The 22,720-nt window shown below is 54.9% G+C and overlaps 1 long non-coding RNA gene across 14 annotated transcripts in view; it reads left to right on the forward strand.

Moving 5' to 3' along the window:
• The window catches only part of LOC110138981 (uncharacterized), a 47,519-nt gene that overhangs the window by 24,011 nt on the left and 788 nt on the right, over positions 1–22,720 (forward strand). For 4 of the 14 annotated variants that reach the window (XR_011482910.1, XR_011482909.1, XR_002314343.2 and 1 more), the window contains one exon: positions 15,107–22,688. This is a non-coding gene — a long non-coding RNA (uncharacterized lncRNA). Of the gene's footprint in view, positions 1–1,808; positions 13,421–15,106; positions 22,689–22,720 lie in introns of those variants that run through there. The other 10 variants (XR_011482913.1, XR_011482917.1, XR_011482919.1 and 7 more) reach the window with 10 other exon arrangements.

Raw genomic sequence — 22,720 nt, forward strand, 5'->3', positions numbered from 1 at the left:
AGGCTTTTTCTGTAGATTATTTAGGATTTTCTATAGAGATGATTCTGTAGCCTATGAATAAAGATAGTGTTGCTTCTTCCAAGCTATATGCTTTTTATTTCATCTTCTTGCTTTATTGCACTGGCTAGCTCTTCCAGTACAATGTAGAATAGAAGTGAGAATGGGCATTCTGGATATGTTTAGAAGGTAGAGCTAATGTGATTTCCTAAAGGATTGGTGTTTAGTGATTATTATGAATAAGGCTTTCTTCTGCTGGAGGAATAGTCAACGCCCACAGAAGGAGCCTGGGGCCCCAGCAGGGGTGGTGGGGATGGTTTGTGGGGGGGCAGGAATGGTCAGAGTGTTATCAAGAGACCCCTGCTTAGCGGAGGTGAGAGGTGGGTGAACAGGAGACTTTCCTATGCAGCTTCCTTCTTCCAGATTGGGCTTAAATGTGAAGGGACTAAGAGGATTCCATGTAATTTTTTCTTTTTATTGAGGGAAGACAGGCTGAAGTTCATTTTGAGATTAACTCCCAAATAGGTCATTAAGCACTTTTCTGTCCCATAATCCCAGATTCCTAATTTGAGTGTCCATCCCAAAGCTGTTGAGTAAGCAGGATTCCTGGGATTGGAGTATGGAAATTTGGGTTGGAATCCTGGGTCTGTAAGTACCAGCTATGATCCAAGGGGAGTCCCAGCCTCATCTGCCCATCTATGGGACCATGTTATGAAGCTCAGGGTGGCTGTGAGCACCACACCATCACCACCATCAACTGTAATAATAATGGCCACACCTATTGAAATTTAACTACATGCCAGGCTCTTTTCTAAGTACCTTATTTGTATTAGTTTGTCTTTCCAAGTATCCTTCGAGGTAGGTATTTTTCTTGTCTCCAAGTTGCTAATGAAGACGTTGTGGTCAAGTGGTGGAGCAGGATATGTGATTCCTGACCCCTTTTGGGGACTGTCTGTCTTTCTGGTGCTGCCTCCTCAGCTCAAACATTACCTCCTGCCAGAACTCTCCCCTGATTTTCCTCCCTACTACCTGCTGTGACCAGCAGTGAGCCCCACTTCCCTGGGCTCCCCCACACCCATCGACCTGTGCTTTCCCAAATTAGGAACTATGTCTGGCTTATCCTCACACCCCAACATCTGGGGAGGGGCTCAGCACCCACTAGGACACTGGAGAACAAATCTTTTGCCGTGAAAGCACGGCTCAGGAAGCAGCCTGCGTCACCATCTTGTAGATACAGTTGCAGCTCTGGTCACACCTCTGGGGGTCACTAAGAAGAAGGCCTCCATCAATAAGGCTGTGGCTCCAGATGAAGCCCGTGGCCTGAAGGCATCTTGGAGCCTGCTCCTCCTCCCTCTGCACCATGGCCAGGCAGCTCCAGGAAGTGTTGTGCATGACACACGCCCCCCACTCACCACCTCCCAGAGAAGGGATCATTGTGTCCGAAGGGTTAATGAGGGATGCGAGGAAGGGGCCCTTTAGCCATGATGCCCTCTGACCTTTCATAAATCAGAGGGGATGGGGGACAAGGGGGCTGCTTGGCAGGACTTGGTGGGGTGGGGGCTTAGAAGCAGCTGCGCGCGACGTTGACATTGTTCCCACCATTCTAAGTGCAACAAATCCCTCTATTGTGTTCCTGGTTTATCTGGTTCCTCTTGTTTATTAGCAGGGCTCCTTTGGCAGCGGTTCCAGCCCTGGGCGGGTGGAAAGAGTGCTGGCACGCACCGTGGGGGGAGGGGGCTGCGAGGGGGCCTTCGTCAATGCCCGCATTGTCCCGACACTTTTTGTTTCTACTGTAATGACATGTTGGAAGAGAGAGAGGAGGGGAAAAAAAAAAAAGATGTGAGTTGGGGAGGGAAGAGGAGGGCAGAAAAGAAAGAGGGAGCGAGGGCCCTGGTGTGGATTGATGTCTGGGCTTGGGCGGATGTGCGGGCAGCTGGGCGGCCGGTGGATGGAGCCAGGCCGGGATGCCTGGGGGGGCAGCGGCACAAGGGGCCATCCAGCCCCCCATCCCAGCCTCTGCCTGCCTGGCACCAGGTCCCCCCACCATCCTCCAACCCCGCTGGGGCAGCTGTGGGGCCGTGTGAGTGGGGCAGGTGCCAGGGTCTGGGGTCTGCATCCTGACGTGCCCCTGCCTGGCTGTGCCACCCAAGGAAGGCTGCTCAGCCTCTCTGGTCTTTATGTCCCGAGTCGACAAAAGGAGGATGAGCGGAGGGCAAGGTTGCTCGGGCATTTTGAAAACGGTGGCATATGTCCTCCCAGTCCTGGGTGTGTATTTCTGAGCCTGGGGCGGAGCGGGGACTCACACTGGGACAGAGAGCCTGTCTGGAACGGAGTGACAGTGCCCGATGGCCAGCTTGGCGAGGTGGGCCTTGTCTCCCGTCTATGCCTGGTCCAGACAGCGTAAAGGGCTGGTCAGAGGAGTTGAGCAGGGGAGGGTGGGGCTCTGGTCCCATCTGGTGGGGCTGGGTCTCTCCCTCCTGAGATTGTAGGATTCTAGAGGCTTTCCAGGTGTGGCCATCAGGGTTGGAGGAAGCTCTTGAATGAGGCGTGAAGCCTCCTTGACATCTCGGGGCTGCGGGGCCCTCCACTTCCTATAGGCCTCTTGTAGCACCAGCCAACAAGTCCCCCGCCTCTGTTGGCACGCCTCCGGTGACATGGCGCTCAGGCCTCCGCATGCAGCTCATTCTCTCCTTGCCCAGCCCAGAAGTTTGGGAAATGCTTTCTGAAATGTCTCCCTATAGTGTCTGCCTTTCACTTCCTGTCTATTCATTGGAACCACGCGGACCAAGTTAAGCCTCGGTGAGAACTGGTTTCCTCACCTGTGAAATGAGGATAGACCCCACCTCCTGGCATGTGGCAAAGGCTGTCATGTGGCTCTCGTGGAAAGTTCTGCAGGTCTTCCTAGGCTTCAGCTATGGTTTCCTGAACTTGGGAGAGGAAGGTGGGGCCAGTCCTCTGTGAACAGAGGCCGAGTTTTCTGAGAGGACTGGCTCAGGAGGAGGCCTTGGGCTTCAGTCAGGATCAGAGTCAGGCTGCAGTCAGGATTAGCACTCAGTCTGGGGCCAGGGTCAAGGCTGAGGCTGTCACTGGGGTAAGAGTTCATTCTGGGAGAGGGTAAGGGCTCTGTCTGGGGTCAAGATCAGAACTCAACCTTGGGCCAAGATAAGGGTTCACTGGGGTCAAGATCAGGGTCATTGTGCTTTGGAACAGCGCTCAGTTTATAGACAGTGAAATAGTTGATTTTAGAGTTAGAGTCATGGCTCAGTCTGCCATTAGGGCTCAGGCTGTGAGCTAGGAAAGTGTTTGTGTTGGGTGTCAGGATCAGGATCCAGACTGTGGCCAAGATCAAGGCTTTTTAGCTTTCATTTTTGGTTTAGGGTCTGGCCTCAGGTTGTGGTCAGAGTCAGGGTCAGGCCGTAGGCACAGGAGACCAGGGTCAAGTTTCAGGGTATCAGCCAGGTTTGATGGACAGTCTCTAACTGGAGTCAAGGCTCCATCTGTGGCTGGTTTGAGGTCAAGGCTCAGTTGTGATATGGGTCAGGACTTGGATGGAGGCTGTGTTTTGACTACTAGGTGACATTCTTTGGGGTTGAACTCCTGAAAATGCATTTTTTTTTTAATTTAATTTTTTTGGGGTTGCACAGCATAGTTTGTGGGATCTTAGTTCCCGGACCAGGGGTCTCACCCACATTCCCTGCAGTAGAAGGGTGAAGTCTTAACCACGAGTCCACCAGGGAAGTCCCCTGTACATGCATGTTTTGCATCTTATTCCCTATGGCTCAGCTCACCAAGGTTTTCATGGCCAACTCCAATCTCTGGGAGCCGTCACCAGAGTTGGAGGCACCAGGGTGTGCCATGAGAGCCCAGCAGGGAGACACATCTCCCCATGCAAACCGGGGTGTGGTGCATGTGAGCAGAGGAGGCTAGGGATCAGATACAAGGTCAGGGTCAAGATGACCTGGGCACGTGAAATCCTGATTCACCAGGTGTGTGAGAACCAGGCTACCACCCTCAGGATTTCCAACAGATTCTTGGGGGTGGTATCGTGGTTGGGAAACCTGGCTGATGTGGAGAAGAATGGCCAGCGTGGGGTGGAGGTGAAAGAGGGTGGAACAGGAGAGAAAGAGTGATTTCAAGGGCGTCTGGCCCTTCTTTCTTGCTTGATGATTCGTGAATGCGTGTGTAGGCTTGTGTGTCTGTGTGTGGGCTGGGAAGGCTTTGATGGGGAAACACTTGTGCCTGTGAGCCTGAGTGTATGGATGTACCTGTGTCTGAAAGTGTGATGGTGACAACACACATGTGTTTGGGTGCACAAGTATGGCTGTGTGGACTTCCCAGGTGGTGCTAGTGGTAAAGAACCCGTCTGCCAATGCGGGAGACGTAAGAGACTCAGGTTCAATCCCTGGGTCAGGAAGATCCCTTGGAGGCAGGCATAGCAACCCACTCCAATATTATATTCTTGCCTGGAGCATCCCCATGGACAGGGGAGCCTGATGGGTTATAGTGCATGGGGTCGCAAAGAGTCGGACATGACTGAAGCGACTTCAGTTCAGTTCAGTTCAGTAACTTAGTCATGTCCGACTCTTTCCGACCCCATGGACTGCAGCATGCCAGGCCTCCCTGTCCATCACCAACTCCCAGAGTTTACTCAAACCCATGTCCATTGAGTCGGTGATGCCATCCAACCATTTCATCCTCTGTCGTCCCCTTCTCCTCCACCTTTGATCTTTCCCAGCACTGGGGTCTTTTCCAATGAGTCAGTTCTTCAAATCAGGTGGCCAAAGTATTGGAGTTTCAGTTTCAGCGTCAGTCCTTAGCATACACGTATGGCTGTGGGCGGCATCCACGAAGAGTCAGTTGACACTGTCCTCTACCCTCTCCACCCGCTCTGTCCCCAAGCTGCTGGTGCCCTTTCTTCAGCCCCCAGCCTCTGCATGCCCTGAGGGTCCTGCCATCCCTCATGACTGGCATCTGAACCCTTGACAACCTATCAGCTGAGAGCCCGTGACCCACTGCCTGGTAGCAGGAGGTACTCTGGGCGCAGCCCTCTCAGACACAGTCATGACCTTGCCAAGAACATCCTCAGGAGCTGGTGGGGGAGTGAGACTCCGGTCATGGTTATCACCCTGTGGACCACGCAGCTCCTAGGTCACTCAGGCACCATTTACAAGAATCTGCCGAGCGGAATAGCCAGTCCAAGGCAGGCAGAGGGGTGATGTGGGAGGACAGGGTGGGCAAAGAGTGGGAGCCCCTGCTGAGCTCCGGCCATTGTCAGGGAGCAGGACGGCCTTCCCTTGCTGTATGGATGTGGCCCACTACCATCAGGGTCTTTAAAGAAAAAAATTTATTTGACTGTGTCAGGTTGTGGCGTGTGGGATCTAGTTAGCTGACCAGGGATCGAACCCAGGCCCCCTTCATTGGGAGTGCAGAGTCTTAGCCACTGGACCACCAGGGAAGTCCCTTCAGTGCCTTTTGAGAAGGTCGGGTGCTTCTGAAGGTTTCCTGCTTGCCCCTCCCCCTCCCCCACTGTTCTCTTGGTTCTGTTTTGCTGTCAATGTTCAGAAGCGGAACAAGTGGAAGAGGGCCCCAGAACGTCTCTGCCCCCTCATACTCTTGTTTTCTCCTTTTCTTAGCCCCTCTTTCCCACTACTTCCCCCCATTCCCCTGGGGTCTCTTTCTGATCCGAAGATCATCTACACAGTGACCTTCCTCGGGGTCAGGGTCCCTGTAGAGTGTTGTTGTCCGAAGGGACCCAAGTCCCACACCCGCACGTGTGGCTGAGCAAGAAGGCTGCTTGCATGTGTCACTCCTACCCTTCACTCAACTATTCACTGAGCCCCATCGTGTACCAGAAGTGCCAGGCCCCCGGCCAAGCATCCAGGGCACAGTGGAGGGTCCTCAGGGAGCCCACTGCCACCTCGGGGGACTAAGGCCAGCAAAGGGAAGGCCCACCTGGGCAGAGGCAACCCTGACCCTGATTCAGGTGTGTAGATAAGGAGGAGTTGGCCAGGCAGGGTGTGTGTGTTGTGGAGGAGAAGCCCAGAACTTGCTGATAAAGAGGGAACTGGGCTTGCCAAGCTCCTCCTCGTGGTTCGCTGGGAGGCACTCTGGAACAGTACGTTGTTGTTCAGTCGCTCAGTTGTGTCTGACTCTTTGCGACCGGAATAGTATAGTCTGAGGATTAGATCCAGGTGGTTGAGTCTTGACTGACGTTTTCTAGCCTTGTAACCTTGAAGAATGAGCCTGAGTCTCAGTTTCATTATCTATAAAAGGGCATAATGGCATCTGTCTCCTGGGATCGATGCCTCCTAGGAAAATTATAATCTCACCTCTTCCATCCTTTAAACGGGGCCATGAGACTTCACTCCTCCAATGGTCCAAGCAGCTCTCTCTGATTAAAAAAAATTTTTTTAAATATTATTTATTTGTTTGGCTGCACCAGGTCTTAGTTGTGGCCCATGGGATCTTTTTTAGTTATGGCATTCAAACCACTAGTTGTAGCATGTAGGATCCAGTTCCCTGACCAGGGATGGAACCTGAGCCCCCTGCTTTGATGGTGTAGAGTCTTAGCCACTGGGCCTCCAGGGATGTCCCTGATGCTTTTGATTGTATATCCTTTTCAGTAAGAATGTAGGGGCACAATGTCACAAATTTGTACAAATACTCCTCACTATCAAAATCTGTTTGGGTCCTGAGTTTGCATGGAAAAAATCAGAGGCCAAGTTTGATTACTGAGGACATTATTGAAATACATATGGTTTCTGGGTTTGGGGTGTGAAAGATATCACAAAGAATTTTTCAGAATCTGTTCAGTTCCTGAGTCAGATCTAAAGGCATTGTTTGTTTATTTATTTACAAATTACGTACATATACTACTATAGAAAGTCTTCTGTGGTGGCTCAGTGGTAAAGAATCCACCTGCCAATGCAGGAGACCTGGGTTCATTCCCTGGGTCGGGAAGGTCCCCTGAAGAAGAAAATGCCAACCCACTCCAGTATTCTTCCCTGGAAGATCCCACAGACAGGAATCTGGCGGGCTATAGTCCATAGGCTCCCAGAGGGTCAGACAGAACTTAGCGACTAAACAACAACTACTATAGAAACATACACAAAGTGGAAGTTTCCAAAGAATAAGAGTAAACATATAAATGGAAACAAATGCTGACCTTTCTGCACGCCACTGGGTCATTTTGGGTTTCCCTGAGGTGCCCTACCTCTCTCAGAAAATTCCTGGGCTGAAATGAGGGGTGTGGGGAGGGAAGGATGCATCCAGAGTGGTTACCCCAGAGGGTCAAGGGAACATAGTCAGCAAAGTCACTGGTCATCAACATACTTTACTGTGCATTGGAGCCATCCATACCCTGTGCTGGGCCGGAGGCGCCAAGGAGGAAACACGTTTGCCTGAAGGGAGTGGGTGATGTCCGTTCATCTTTTTCTATTATTCCTATCAGGTTACACAAAAAGAAAACTGTTTCCTTCTATTTAAAAAATATCATTTATTTTTTTATTGAAGTATAGTTGATTTACCATGTTGTGTTAGTTTTAGGTCAGCAAAGTGATTCAGATATATATATATGCATATATAGGTATTCTTTTTCAGATTCTTTCCCCATATATGTTATTACAAAATATTGAGTATAGCTCCCTGTACTGTACAGTAGGTCCTTGTTATTATCTATTTTACATACAGTAGTGTGTATCTGTTACTCCCAAATTCCTCATTTACCCCTCCCTCCCACCTTTCCCCTTTGGTAACCGTAAATTTGTTTTCTATTTCTGTGAGTCTGTTTCTATTTTGTAAACAAGTTCATTTGTATCATTTCCTTTAGATTCCACATATGGGTGGTATCATATGATACTTGTCTTTCTCTGTCTGACTTATTTCATCTAGTAATGATGAAATCTTAGTAATGATGATCATCTCCAGGTCATGTTGCTGCGAATGGCATTATTTCATTCTTTTTTATGGCTGAGTAATGTTCCATTGCCTACATATACCCCATCTTCTTTACCCATTCATCTGTCTGTGGACATCTAGGTTGCTTCCATGTCTTGGCTACTGTAAATAGTGCTGCAATGAACACGGGGGTGCATGTATCTTTTTAACTTATGGTTTTCTCCAAATATAAACCCAGGAGCCAGACTGCGGCATTCTATTTTTACTTTTTTTTTTTTTTTTTTACTTTTTAAAGAAACCTCCATACTGTTATTCATAGTGGCTGCACCAATTTACATTTCCACCAACAGTGTAGGGGCGTTCCCTTTAAGAAAACTATTACTTAAAATCTAAAAAGAACTTCCTCGAAAAACTCTTTGCCTGGTGCTTTTTCCCCTCAGTGGTAAACTATACGTGTCATAAAATTTACCATGCTAATCATTTTTAAGTATATTTAAGTACACTTTAAGTACATGAAGTACGTGTATATTATTGTACAGCTATCACCACCACCCACCTCCAGAACTTTTTCATCTTCTAAACAGAAAGATGAAATTATTGCCCATTAGACAATAATTTCCCATTCTCCATTCATCCCATAGCCCCTGATAACAGTTGTTCTATTTTCTATCTCTATGAGTTTAACTGTTCTATGTATCTTATATGAGTGGACTGTAACACTACTTTCCATTTTGGGCCTGACTTCTTTCACTTAGCCCCCCATCTTCAAAGTTCACCATGTTGTAGCATTTGAGAATTTCCTTTGTTTTTAAGACTGAATGATATTCCATCGTATGTATAGACCACATTTTGTTTATCCATTCATCTGTCAATGGACACTTTGGTTGTTTCCATCTTTTGACTATAGTGAATAATGCTGCTATGGACACAGGGGTACCTATGTCTATTTGAATCCCTGTTTTCAACTCCTGGCGCCTTTTACAGAGAGGATTCTTGGACAAGTTTTCCCATGATTCTGAGTCCAGGGACCACAGTTTTGTAAATTACGGCATGCCATGAGGATGGTCTCAGATGTATGTGGGAGCACAAGGCAAAGTTATAGGGATGCAGGAAGGCGGGGAAAGGGATGACTCGGGGATGACTCGGGGGAGGACCAGCACTTGGCTGCTGAGTGTCTAGGAGCCTTCAGTCAGATCCCCGGGGGATGGCAAAGCTCAGAGTGTGGCAGGAGGGTGGCTGGAGGGACCAGAAAGGAAACCAGTGCACAGGGCAGGTGAATCGACCTGGCTGAAAAGTGGGAAGAGCAGGGCGGGATCAGACCATGGAGGGTGTGGTCGACCCTTCCAAGAACCTGGGTTTCTCCTGGAGGGAAGAGGAAGCCGGGGAGAGTCTTGGATAAGCATGGGAGGGAGGCCTAGGTAAGACAGCTCCACCCAAGACTGCTGGTCCTCCTTGAACCGGGGAGGCCTGGTGGAGAAGAGGCCTCAGCTCACAGCCAGTCTCTCCCTTCTTGGCGCCTCGTGGCCTCTTGCTCACCCAAGGGGCCCGGTCTCCTTTCTGGTCCCTCCAGCCACCATGAGAGAATGTTTTCCAGCTGCTTGGCCACTTTGAGCATCTGACCTTTCAGTCTTAGCTCCGTTCCCTTCCCCAAGAAGCATCCTGGGTATGATCTTGTGTCCACACACACACACACATGCACACACACTCCTGTTCCCGCTCTCAACTCACGTGTGCACTTGCACACAACCACAGCCCCCCCCACATGCACAGCTCACCCTTTCATGTGCGTGCACACACTCACAACACCCCTCACTCCTACGCACACACGTGCACAGTCACACACACACTCGCACACTTGCACATCAACACACTCGTTCATACACACGCACATATGTGAGCACAACACTCTCTCACACACACAATCTCCCCTCCCCAACTTGCTCCCATCTCTCTCATTTCCAGACTCCTCAGGGGTGGCGTGGGGTGAGGCAGCAGAACATTTTTTGAGAAACTCTGGGGTGTCAGTCACTTGGTTTGGCTCTTCCCCCATGTCCTCGGGGCAGTAATCCTGGGTGGTTACCATCCCTGCATCTCACAGATGCACAAACAGCTGGGGAGCTGGCAGTCTCACGGGAGCTGCTGGGCCCTAACTCTGCACCCTCATGCGCTTTTCATGGCCAGCTCAGGGTTTTTTCCTTCTGTCATAAACTCACTTTGTCTAGTTGGCAAGATCCCCAACCCCAGGGTCAGAATCATGTTCTCTCCTCTGTGCCAATTACATGGGCTAGAACTCAGGAGATGCTCAATAAATTCTCTCTTTTTAAAAAAATTATTTATTGGCTGTGCTGGGCCTCCGTTGCTGCTGGGCTTTTCCCCGGTTGTGACAGGCTGGGGCTACTCTTGGTTGTGTGCAGATTCTCTTTGTGTTGGCTTTTCTTGTTGAGGAGCACAGGCTCCAGGATGCGCAGGCTCAATAGTTTCACAGGCTTAGTTGCACTGCGTCATGTGGGATCTTCCTGGACTAGGGATTGAACCCATGTCCCCTGCGTTGGCAGGTGGATTCTTAGCCACTAGACCACCAGGGAAGTCCTCAATAAGTTCTCTTAAATCAATGACTCCTAGTCAAGTGGTGGTCTCAGGAGTCGCAGTTGTGCCCTTGTGCTGTCTCTGCTGCCTGGAATGTCCACCTATCCCAGCCTCAAAGTCATCTTTCAGGGCCCAGCCCTAGGGCCATTTTTGGGAGACTGCCCTGAAAATCCCATTCCTCCTTGTTCCTAGGGCTTGGTTTGGACCTTATCTCCACACAGGACTCTTTCATGCTAGTTGCTTGTTTACCCATTAGTCTCCCCTGGGGTGCCAGGAGCTCCTTGGGGACAGAGCTGTCTCTCATTCACCTTTGGGGGCACAGATGCTCCCGGGGTCCACACAGAACCAACTCCTGAAGAATGTGCCTTGAGTGGGATATCAATGCGGGACCCAAACCTTCTCCAAACGGGCATTTGGTTCAGATGAAGCGATGTCTCCTGCCTGCTCCTGGGAAGGCTTTGCTGGAAGACTCCCGACTGGTGCCACTGTCTTAATCTCCCATTGCTCCACGCATGCTGCCTTCAGATGCACCAGGATGGGGAATAGGCGGGCTCGGTGGATGCCCTTGGCCATCCTCCTGGGCACTGAAGCCCCAAGTGGGCAGCTTACGAGCAGAACCACCCAGTTTCTTTCTCTCTCTTTCATTCCTAGGGCAGCTGGCTTGGTTGATCTTGGGGACCTGGGGTTCCTTCCCTGAAGCCCCTTCTCTCCAGCACAGACAAGCAGTAGGTACAGATGCGAGAGCCCAGGGTCCTGGATCAGCCCTTTCTCTGCCACCTCCCTGGGCCTCAGTGTCTGTCTCTGTACCACTGAAGGGGGGAGGGCTCCCTGACCCTTGGGCCCTCCCCAGCTGTGTCCTGCGACTGTGAGATTCTGAGAGCAGAGGCGGGAAGGAGTGATGGCCCCTCTCCCCACCACCTCTCCCTGTCCCTCAGGGTCACCCCAAAGACACCCCCTCCCCGGCTCCCTGGAACTTCCCTGCAGCTGCAGGCCTGGTGAGACAATTGGGTGTTTTAGAGAAATACATTTTTGGGCTAATTTGCCATGCATAAGTGTTTCTCTTACCCTTTAAAGGCGGAGAACAAAGAGGCCTTTCTGCACCCGTGCAGGCTGCTAGGGAGGGGACCGCAGCTGTACCGGGCCGAGACCCTCCTCCCTCATCCCTTGGAGCGCCTCGCCACGCCGCCCACCGCCCCCCAGGAGAGAGCCTGGACTTTCCCAGCCTCCCCCAGTCCCCTGCCCCCACTGCCGCCACCAAGGCCCCTCTGGCCCTGCCCCGCCCCAGCCCCCACCCTCCCACCAGCTGCCCCAGGCGAGAGGGAAAGTGTGCGTGGGTGGGAGGATGGATGGGGAGGGGGCCCGGCGGAGAGAGAGCAGCTTTCCACGTGGCTCGCTGGGGTGGTGAGGGCCTGGTGCGGTGTGTGTCAGAGTTCCTGCGGCTTGGGCCCTGAGGTCACAGGGTGCGTGATGGGGTCCATCATCCGTGAATCGCCAGCATGTAGGGGGATGCGGCAGTCACCGCCTTTGTTCACTCGTTGATTTGTTCATTCATTCAGTAGCAACTGATTGGTACCGAATCCCCGCCGCGGGCAGGTCTTGGGCGTTCCTGTCTGGGAGGGATAGAGAGACCCCAGTGACTACCGGGAAGCAGGTTAAGTTTACATGCTGTCTGGAGGAGGTGAGCTGATGGGTGGGGGGCTTCACGAACAAAGGTGCAGAGGCTTGAAAAGCAGGCGCGTCGTCCTGCATGAGGCTGGGACCTCATGCATAAGGGGGCAGAGAGGACGGAGAGCAGCCCCCTGCCGTGTGCTGGTGGTGATGGTCCTGGAGCTGGTGGGTTCTGCGGCATGACCCTCCCCACTCTGGACCACTGTTCCTCATCACCAAGGCCTTCAGCCCTTGGATTTCAGGATCACCTTTGCTCAGGCCACTCCTCCACCTGGAACTCCCTCTTCTCACTCTCTTCTGAGGCCCCACCTCTCTTTCTGGCCCCCTGACCCTCTGCCATCAGGGCTGGCACCTCAACTGACCCAGCTGTCTCCCCAGCACACCCAGAGCCAGATGCCCATGTGTACACACGGAGGCCTGGGAGCTGCTCTCTCCCAGTCTGCACCCTCCCCCACCTTCAGGAGGTCACAGCAGGCAGGACCGTGGGTGTCTTCGCAGCACCCCGCACAGGGGCCGTGCTCAGGAAAGGAGCAAGGAGGGCCGCCCACCCCTCCATCCCCCCTACTTCTAGCAGCATCACTAATATTTCCTGAGCACTTACTGCTCACCAGACACCTGATGTGGAGACATCTGTGAACTCGTTCAGCCGTGACAACTTAATAAGGAAGGAGCGGTGACCTAGCACTGTTCACAGATGGGGAAACTGAGATCCGGAGAGGTTTAGGATTTAGCTAAAGATCATGCAGCTCCTGGAAGAGGAGACATCAGAGTCTGGGCTGCAAATTGTCACGTCTGCATCACCCGAGAGCCACTGCTCCCTTGAGCTTTCTGGACTGACAGGCCCACTCTGCCTTTTCCCTTCACGTCCGACTCCATCCCTGGGCCCTGAGTCTGTTCCAGGCGCCTGTAAGAGATGGTGAGACTCTGAGTCCTGCTGCAGGGGGTTGCCTCAAAAGAGCTGCGAGTGGCTTGGTGACTTAGACAAAGAGTCAGGACCGGGATGGGTAGGGGTGGGTGGCTGTGGCTGCACAAGGCTGCCTGAGGGCAGAGACAGCCTTTGGTCCTTGGATTTAGGGACCAACAAGGGATTCAGAGCCCCTTCTAACAATCCCATTTGGTCCCCTCTCGGTCAACATGCCCGATGGCACGAGTGACACCTCTCCAGACACTGGCGCGGGGAGACAGATCTGCAGCTTCACAACTCCTGAGTGCATTTGTGTGTGTGCACGTGCACGCGTGTGCTCTTGCATTTGCCTCTGGGTGTGCTCAGGAGGTGAGGACAGGGCAGAGAGTGAGAGGGGACAGTAGCGTCACAGCCACCTGAGTCCTCTGCGTGGGGTGGGGAGGGAAGGGCTGCCATCTACCTGCCCCTGCCCCACACTACTGTACACACACCCCCTATGAAAGTCGGAGCAAAACAGGCAGAGATTGGGATGTGGCTGTTAGCCCCTGGGGCTCCAGGGAGAGCTAGGGTGTGAGGGGCCGGCTGCTCTGGGCGAGTCTGAACAGGGATGTTGAGGCTTGCCAAAGGGCCCTGCAAGTCCTGGCTGCTCCCTCACGGTCCATTGATGGGTACTTATGGATGCTGCACCTCTGTCCTGCGGATGCTCGAGACCTCTACTCTTTCCGAGGAATCTCTAGTCAGAGGGAACGGGCACCCGGAAAAATGGAGTCCAGGGGTCTCAGGCCTGAGCAGTGCATCTGCTGTGGGGTGTCTGGGGGAGAGGTGAAGGCGGCTGGGGAAGGGGTGTCACCCACTGGGGAGTTAGAGAAGGAGACTAGAAGGGGAGAGACTCATGGGGAGGGGTGCATAGTCTCAGAGTCCTAGAATGTGAGAGGTGGGTTCTTGACGATTAACCTCGTTCAAGTTGAATTCATACTGGGGGCAGGGGAGCAGAGGCCTGGGGGAGAAGAGGTGATTTGCCCAAAATAGTGATGGAGTCAATCCAGTGTGCAGTTCCTAGACTTCCCTGGTGGTCCAGTGGTTAGGCCTTCACGCTTCCATTGCCAGGGGCACAGGTTTGATCCTTGGTGGGAAGATCCTGCGTGCTGCTCAGTGGGACCAAAAAATCTCCCAAGCAGACCCTAGGTCTGTGGAGCACCGGGCTGAGGACTCAGCCTTAAATAAGGCCTGAAAGTGTTAGTCGTTCAGCCATGTCTGACTCTTTGTGACCCCATGGACTGCAGTCCGCCAGGCTCCTCTGCCCATGGGGTTTCCCAGACAAGAATACTGGAGTGGGTTGCCATTCCCTTCTCTAAGGGATCTTCCCAACCCAGGGGTCAGACCTGCATCTCCTGCATTGCAGGCAGATTCTTTACCATCTGAGCCACCTAAGGCCTATCCTGCTTCAACTGGCTGTGGTCTAGTGGATGATGGACATACAGGCAGAGAAGCACTGCCCAGCGCCATGGGTGCAGTCATAACAGCGAAGGGGCGAGGGGGTAATGGAGGACCATGATCTGGGCGAGACCTCCAGGCAGAGGTAGCACGTGAGTTGGGCTTTGAAGGATAAAGAGGAGTTCAAATGCTGAACACGGGATGAAGGGATTCGTTTCCAGGTAACCTGGTGGTTTCAGTTGATTCCTGCGTTTGCCGCCCCTGAGGGCAGCTATCAGTCTGTCTTCCATTAACACCTTATCTCCCTAGAGACCACAAGATGGCTGGGATTGGCAGGATTTTGGTGTGTTTCCATCCTGAGGCAGGGGAATGGATTCAGGGTTTCCCAGAGCCCCAGGCTCTGCCAAGACCCCAGTTCAGTCCTGGACGTAGAGGCTTCAATTCACCCCTTTCTATTTAGTCAAGGAATATTTACTGACCACCAATGAAGAATAGACCTGACAGAGCAGGGACGAATTCAAGAGGCAGAGATGAGGGAAGTGTATTCCAGGAGTGGGAAATGGCATGAGCAAAGGCCTGTTCAGGAAGAATAGCCTTTTTTTCCCCGCCAATGGAGCACAGGGGCAGGAAGGGAGCAGTCCAAGATGCAGCAGGAAAAACTGGCTGATGCTGGGACTGGAGAGCCCTGTGGTGAGCAGGAGATGCCACTGGATTTAGCACAAGAGCCCAAGCCTGGGCTGGGTGCTTGAGAGAACCCAGAAACCTCCGGGGGAGTCAGGAGGCGGGACTCCTGGGCAGTGGTATGCTGGTAAGTGCTTAACAACCAGCTCTGTCAGGGAGGGGGTGGCCATAGCAGGGTGGACTGCCAATGTTCACATTGTAAAACTCTCACTGGGGCCAATTTCAAGCTTCCAAGGTGACATAACAGGCTTGGAAAATTCCAGAAGATTTAGCAATTGGCTCTCACGAGCCGACAGCAGCACGTGACTGCACCCTGAGTTATAAGCTGTCCTTATAGGTTCTGGCGCCCAGTCCTCCCTGGTTCACTACCAGGGTGACCACAGAGGGGACCCCAGGGATGGAGAAGTGTGGAGAGTGACCTGGTTTGTCCAGACCTCAGAGGGCTCTTCCAGGGTCTGAGACCCCAGGCCCTGCGGGTTTGAGCCTTAGCTCAGCTGCTCATGTGCTGAGTGGTTCAGGCCAACCTCTGCCTCCATGGGGCTGACTCATTTTTTGTGGGATCACTCCTGGGATGAGAAAACGGTGCCGTGGGGAAGAGGAGAAAGGGCAGGACTGAGCTGTGAAGCCCTGGGAGCAGGGGAGAGGGGACAGGCCACACCCCCACCCCTCCACCCCCGGTTCATTCATCTGACAAATCACCGGCAAAGGGTGGGGTAGGTAAGTGGGGCCTTGTAAAATGAGGGGCCTAGGGACAGGGTGGGATCAGGGTAGGAGGCCTGGGTGAGAGGTATGAAGGTGGGCTACAGACCAACACCTCAAGCCCTCTTGATGGATGGATAGTCTTCCGGGCCTTGATACATGTTGATTCCTCTGCCCCATGTCACCCCTCCCTCTTTGTCATTTGGAAAACTCCCACTCATCCATCAGGCCTCAGTTCCAGAATACTGCATCCAAGAAGCAGGCCTTAAGGGTGCTAGTTTGGGCAGCATCAGACCCATGAGGCCCTGGACCAGCCACTGTTTTCTCAACTTTATCTGTGAAATGGGAACAGTATGTCTGCATAGCTTGTGGGACGGTTGCCACGATTACAGGAGATGCACTTTGGGCAGGGGCCCCACTTCTGATAACCCTGCTATGACTGTTCCTTGGTTCCTCCCCCGTCCCTCACACTCCCTGCATCCCCACATTGCCTCATGGACACCCCATCAATCAGGTTGCAGTGATGCCCATGTCTGTCTCTCCCAGGGGACAGTGACTCTGGTCTCAGTCTCCCAAGGTGAGGACTGGGTCTGATTTGCCTCCGGGACGGTCCCAGCCTTGGTCGTGACGTCGACCCCTGCAGTGTCCCGGCCACGTGACTGCTCCTCCCAGAGCCTCCGTCTCCTCACGTGGGACCTGGATGGTCTCTGAGGCTGCTTCCAGCCCCAAATGCTGGGCGTCTCTGCCCCAGACCCAAGTCACCATCCTGCCCCCAAACCAGCACCCCCCCGCCCTGCTTCCCCGCCCCCATCAATGGCCCCACTGTTCTCCAGTGACCCGGGCGTGAAACTTCAGAGTCATTTTTGACTCATCCGCCCCTTCATCCCCCCGCAGCTAATCATCAGCCACGACAGTTTTTCCTTCAAAACGCGGCTCACATCCGTTGTCCCCTCCCTGATAGTCTAGTCCCCTCTGTCTGAAGTCTGGATGATTCCGTCCACTTTCAACAGGCCAGTGTCCCCTCACCTTCCATCACGCCCAGCAGAGCTCCGGAAATACCACCAGTACGCTCCTCCTAGAAGCGCGCCCCTGTGACCCGTCAGGGGATGAGCTGACCTTGACTCAGCCGGCAAGGAGCCAGATGCTCCCTCAGGCTGAGTGGGCACAGGGGAGACTGGGGGGGTCGTGGTCTTGGGAATAGAGGGAGCCCTGAGTGGAGGCTGGAGATGCACGTGTAAGCTTTGACCCCTCCCTGTCCTCTCCTGAACAGGTCACCTCCTGACCAGCTCTCCCGGCACTCACGCACATGTGCACACACACATCGGCTCACTCACACTTGTTGACGCTGTCAGGCCCAGCGCTGAGCGTGGGGCAGGGACTCCAGGGTGGTAAAGACACAGGCCCCACCCGCACAGAGCTCACCCACTTGCTGGGATGCTAAGATGGCTAACGCCACACCTGACGTGTTCATCCTGTACCAGGGGACGTGGGTGCCGCTCGACCCCCTGCAGTCAGGACGCTTCCAAGAGCAGGGACCGTTAAGCTGGGTCTTGGAGGACGAGGAAGACTTCTGCTGAGGAAAGACCGTGTCCGATGGGGCGAGCACCCTGTCCGTGGAGGGGATGGAGGCGTTGGGACTGGCTGGTGCTGAGAGGGACGGGGTGGGCCAGTGCCGGGCTCTTCTCTGTTCAGGGGTAAGCAACTGCAGGGACCCCTTATCATCACCTGTAATTCATGTCCCCCTGCATGGAGCTGACTCCCAAGCCGGGGAGGCAAGTCCTCTCTGTAAAATATCAAAGTGACCATCCATGGGCCTGGCCCCTTATAGCTCACACAGTACTGTCCTTCTCTAGGCCCGGGTCTCTCTCTCCAGCCCGTGAGGTGGGTCTGGGCAGGCCTTGTTGCTCCCATTTGACAGATGAGGCCACTGAGGCCCACAGCGGGTAAGGACTTGCCCAGGTGACCAGCTTCTCCAGGGCAGAGTCAGGCCTGGGAATTTCTTGGCCCTGGATCCCAGAGTCTAGAGGTAGTTGGGAGAGAGGAAGAGAGGGAGAGAGGGAGAGAGGGAGGGAGGGGGGCTCAAGTTCAGTGCCCCAGGTCCTCCTGGGGAGGGCTAGCCTCTGCGGGACTAGATGGGCAGACAGGACCGAATGCTGGGAGCCCCGGGGCCAAGGATCGTGCCCACTGGGTCTTGCCAGGGCAAACCTTGCTGGGCTGGCTGGCCTCTTGTGTTGAGCCCCATTCCAGGGTGTGCTGGGGGGCAGGGGCCAGGCCCAAGGGAGCGGGAGGGACTGGGGTGGCGGATTTGTGTTTCCACTTGATTTCCTCAGTTGTTTTCCAAGAGCGGTGGCAGGATCCCCAGGGGCGGGGCGGGGGCGGAGAGGCCACCGGAAGGCGCCATGGCCCTCGGCCCGCCCCCCATGTGACTCCGCTGGCTGACGACAGTGCCGCGTGGAAGGGCCTCGAGGCTTCCGCCCCGGCGAGGGTGTGACGTGGCCCGGGCACCGCGCCCGCGCTGGGTGACTTCCCGCGTGACCCGCAGCGTCTCCAGTGCTCTTTCCACTCAGCCTGCGAGTGCCCTCGACCGCCGCCTGACCCCTGCTCCCAGCACCAGCCTAGGGCCAGGCACCAGGGACCCCAGATCTCCCAGTTCTCCCCCTCCTCCTGTGGCCAGCTCCCCTTCTTCCTGCTGCCTTGCTACGGGCCATTGGCCCCCTGCCACCTGGGCTCTGACCCCATAGGTTGTCTTCCCTGCCTTCCAAGGCTGCCCGTGGCCCCTGGCCTCAGGCCCGGTTTCTCCCCTTTCACTCACCCCTACATCCTGGGCCTCTCTGCACCTTCTCAGACCGGTTGTGGGAGCACTGGGGTCAGCCACTCCCGGCTTCAGGATCCGCCCCGCCACCTCCCGGTGGCATGGTAGCACTTGAATTTCAGCCCTCCTCTGGATCCAAGGAGAAAAAGGTGCCCAGCACAGGGTGGGGCGGGGGAGGTAACATAAGAGTTCACAGGTGCCAGGCCTCTCGCAGCGTTAGGATCTTAGCTCTGACACCAGTCGTTCACCCCTGAGCCATGAGGATATCTCTCTGAGCCCGAGTTTTCTCTTCTGTAAAATGGATGTAATAATAGTTCCTTCCCATTGGGACAGCAAGAACTACTTCCAGGGGAGGGAGTCTCAACCTGGCTTGGGGCTCAGGGAGGACTTCCCAGAGGGAGTCTTTTTGCCATATAGCTCTCAACAGCCAGCAAAGACATGGGGAGCGTGCCCCACAGGAAGAGTAAGATTCCAGAAGAGGCCGGAGATGGAAATCAGGCGCTTTAAGCCCAAGGCTGGAAAGGGTGGAGATGAATCTCAGAGCTCTGGCTTAGGAGGCTCTGGGCTTCCCAGGATCCCAACCCCAGCCTCCCCACGCCACCTTGCTAACAAGGGCTCTGCCCTTCTCTTTTCTGTTCTCCCTGCTGGTTCCCTTCTCTGTGCCTTTACTTGTGCTAGCCCTTCTGTTACAAGCCCTCCCTCGCCTCCTGGCCTGTGCAAACCCTCCCATCCCCCATGATACGTACAGCTTGCTTCCTCCAGGAAGCCCTCCCTGCTCCATGCCATGGCCCTCCCCCCTTCCTCCCCTATTCCCTCTCTCTCCTGCCCCTGTTTTCCCTCTCTCATCTGCAGCCCTGCCTGTTGCACAAATCAACTGTGTTAGATCATTCTGTCAGGGGTACACAAGCCTGGAAGCCGGCAGGAGCCCAGTATAAAGCCCCGCCGGCTCCCTGCATACCCAGCTTCCCACTGATCTGGTCCTCGTCACCACCCTCTGGGACCAGAGAGGAGGTGGCCCGTTTGACAAATGAAGATGCAGAGGCTTGAGAGGCCAGGCTGCTTACAGCCAGTCGGGGTGGGGGTGGGGGGAAGTCAGGATCACAAGGGGCCTCTCTCTCACCCTTCCAGGGTGCCTACCAGGGCTGGGGTGCTTCCTGTTCGGTTGGAACGCCCCAGTCTGTCCTGCTTCATCTTCCTGAGCCTCACAGCCTCCCTGTCCTACCCACTGATGGTTCAGACGGTGAAGAATCTGCCTGCAATGCGGAAGACCTGGGTTCGATCCCTAGGTCAGGAAGATTTCCTGGAGAAGGAAATGACAACCCACTCCAGTATTCTTGCCTGGAGAATCGCATGGACAGAGGAGCCTGGTGGACTACAGTCCATGAGGTCACAAAGAATTGGACACAACTGAGCGACTAACACTTTCACTCCTACCCACTGGCCCCTCTGCCACCTGAAGCCCCTCGATACTGTCACTGCTTTCCGTAGCATCTGCCCTGCTCCAGCACGCAGCTCCGGGCCTCAGAGGGGGCGGAGCTGAGGCCCCACAGGTGTGTCGGGAACACGCAGAGAAGGGGCTGGCGTTAGGGGTCAGCAGGTACTGCCCCTTCCAGCTGGTGACCAAGGCCATCACTCACCTCTCAGAGCCTGTCTCTGCCCCCTGAGGGCTAAGCTCTACTCAGCAGAACTGCGAGGCCCATGCAGTGTTACAGATGAGGAAACTGAGGCTCTGGAAGGCCAGGGACCTGCCTGAGGTTGGAGGCAGGGCACTGAGCCCCTGAGTTTCTGGGCTGTTTTCTGATGTCACAACCCAGTAGGGCTGGGGGAGGAGGGTCCTGAGAGCCCTTTGTGAAGCTTGAAAATCTGCCCAGGCTTCATCCTTTAACCAGGGGTCCACAGGCAAGGCTTGTCCTTCAGTGGGTCCCCTTTGGGTGCCTGGGACCCCTCCAACTGTGAACCGCCCCACCCCCGCAGGCAACCTTGCTCTCTTTAGGGTCCTGCCTGGCCCAAAGACTAAACACCCAATTCTTAGCAACTAGAAGGTGCTGGGCCAACATTTACTCGGAGAATGCTTGCACCTACAGTGGGAGGGTGGGGGCAAGCTGGGGAGGAGGAGTACTACGGAGGGGAGCACACAGGGGTTGGGGGGTATGACAAAAGTCCTGTTAGGTCTCCAGTTCTCACCCTTGACCCCCGCAGTTTATTCCCCACAAGGCAGCCAAAGAGTCCTTGTTGAAATGGAATTCTGACCACACAAACCTTGCTCCAAGCTCCTGCAGGCACCCACGCGCCTGGGCTCCTCCACCCTTCCCCATGACCTGACCCCCTGATGTGTCTGCTGCAGCCACTCTGACCTCCTGGCTCTTCCCAGACTCCCCAGGACAGTCCCCCTCAGGACTGCTGCACATGCTGTGCCCACTGCCTGGAAATTCTCTGCCCAAATGTTCCTCCTCTCTCCATCCAGATCTTTGTGAAAGAGCAGAGCCTTGCGGGGGCCTCTGCCGACCACCATTTCTAAAGTTACCCCTCTTGTCACTCTCTTTGCCCAGATTCGTCACCATCAAGCTTGTGGCCACCTGCCATTAGTTTGTGTCTTTGCTTTTTTATTGCCCGCTCCCTGGGGGCAGGGTGGTGTGGTCCACTGCTGAGTCCCAGAGCTAAGACAGAGCTGGGCACATGGCTCCGCCTGTATTTCTGGAAGGAAGGATGCAAGGAAGGAAGGACCTCTTTCTTCTGCTTATTCATGGGGTGCCTCCTCCGTGTGGCCCTGTGTTAGCTGCTTTTAGAACAAGTGGCATCGGCAGACAGGGTCACAGCTCACTCCCGCCAGGCTGGCCCCGAAGTGCGTGTGAGGGGCCCAAAACACAGCAGCTGCTTCTTCGGGTATCCTTCCCCTTCCTACCAGACGTGGTCTCTAGGAGCCTGAGAACCAGTGCTGGTGGGTAGAGGCTGCACAGGGATGAAAGAGAATTAATGAAGTTTCAGGAAAAACTTTAACAGCGAAACTGTGCAAAGATGGAAGGGACTTTCTGAGGAGCAACTCTGCCGCCTGTCAGCCAAGAGAGGCTTGTGGAGGCCGTGGGGCCCTGGAACCAGGGCCAGTCCTAGGACCTGCAGTGGTAGAGTTTGGACTCGGAGTCAGGGGGCAAGGGGGCGCCCTCGGGGTGGGCCAGGCCCTGGAGCTGGGAGCAGGCGGAGGTCACACGTCTGGCCAGGCCCAGGCAGCAGAAGCCATGGCTCCAGTCCCCTGTCCAAAGGCTGCTGGGCCGCGGCCAAGCGGCCATGTTGGGGCTCTGGATCCTCCGACCGCAGACCAGGCCTGGGAGACAGGAAATCATGGGCTCCGGGCCCGAAAGGTCCCCAGTGGGCGCTCGCTCCCTCCCGCCTCCCACGGTGGCCGCGGGCCCCTGTGCCCCGCGCCCATGGGGTTAACTCTCTCCCGGTCTCTCTCTGCTCCAAGTTGTTTTCCAAGCGAGGCAGAGAATGGTTCTCTTGTTACCAACATGGCTTCTGGGCATTGGGTAATGCGCTCCTCTTCTCCCGGCCGCTCCACAAAGGGACCTTTTGTTCGCCTCCCTGCCCCTCTCCCTGGCTCTTCCCGGCCCCCCACCCATCCACCCACCCACCCCACTCCCTCCTGACCACGCCTCCCGCCCCATGCTGCACCCCCGGGGCCACCAGGAGTGACCGTGGCCTGGCCATGGTGCCCTCCGTCCCCTGGCGCCCTGAGAGCGGGCGCGGGGCCTGGTGGCTATGGCGGCCATATTGTGGGCGGCCATGCGGCTTCGGGGAGGCCGCCGGGGGCAGGATGTGGGGTGGCTGGGGTGCGATGTAATATCCTGTGGTGCACGTCCGGTCCCCAGAGAGGGGGACCCTCCGCCCTCCACCCCAGGCCACCTTCCTGCGCTGAGACAAGTCGCCTTCTCATGGACCATCCCACTTCATCAGCACAGCAACCTCGGGATGGGAGTGACGGCCCATCTTTCGGAGGTGGAGACTGAGGCTCCACAGGTGAGTGTCCCAACCAGGTGCTCAGCTGGACC

Source organism: Odocoileus virginianus, chromosome 23, assembly GCF_023699985.2.
Source record: "Odocoileus virginianus isolate 20LAN1187 ecotype Illinois chromosome 23, Ovbor_1.2, whole genome shotgun sequence".
NCBI classification, from domain to species: domain Eukaryota; kingdom Metazoa; phylum Chordata; class Mammalia; order Artiodactyla; family Cervidae; genus Odocoileus; species Odocoileus virginianus.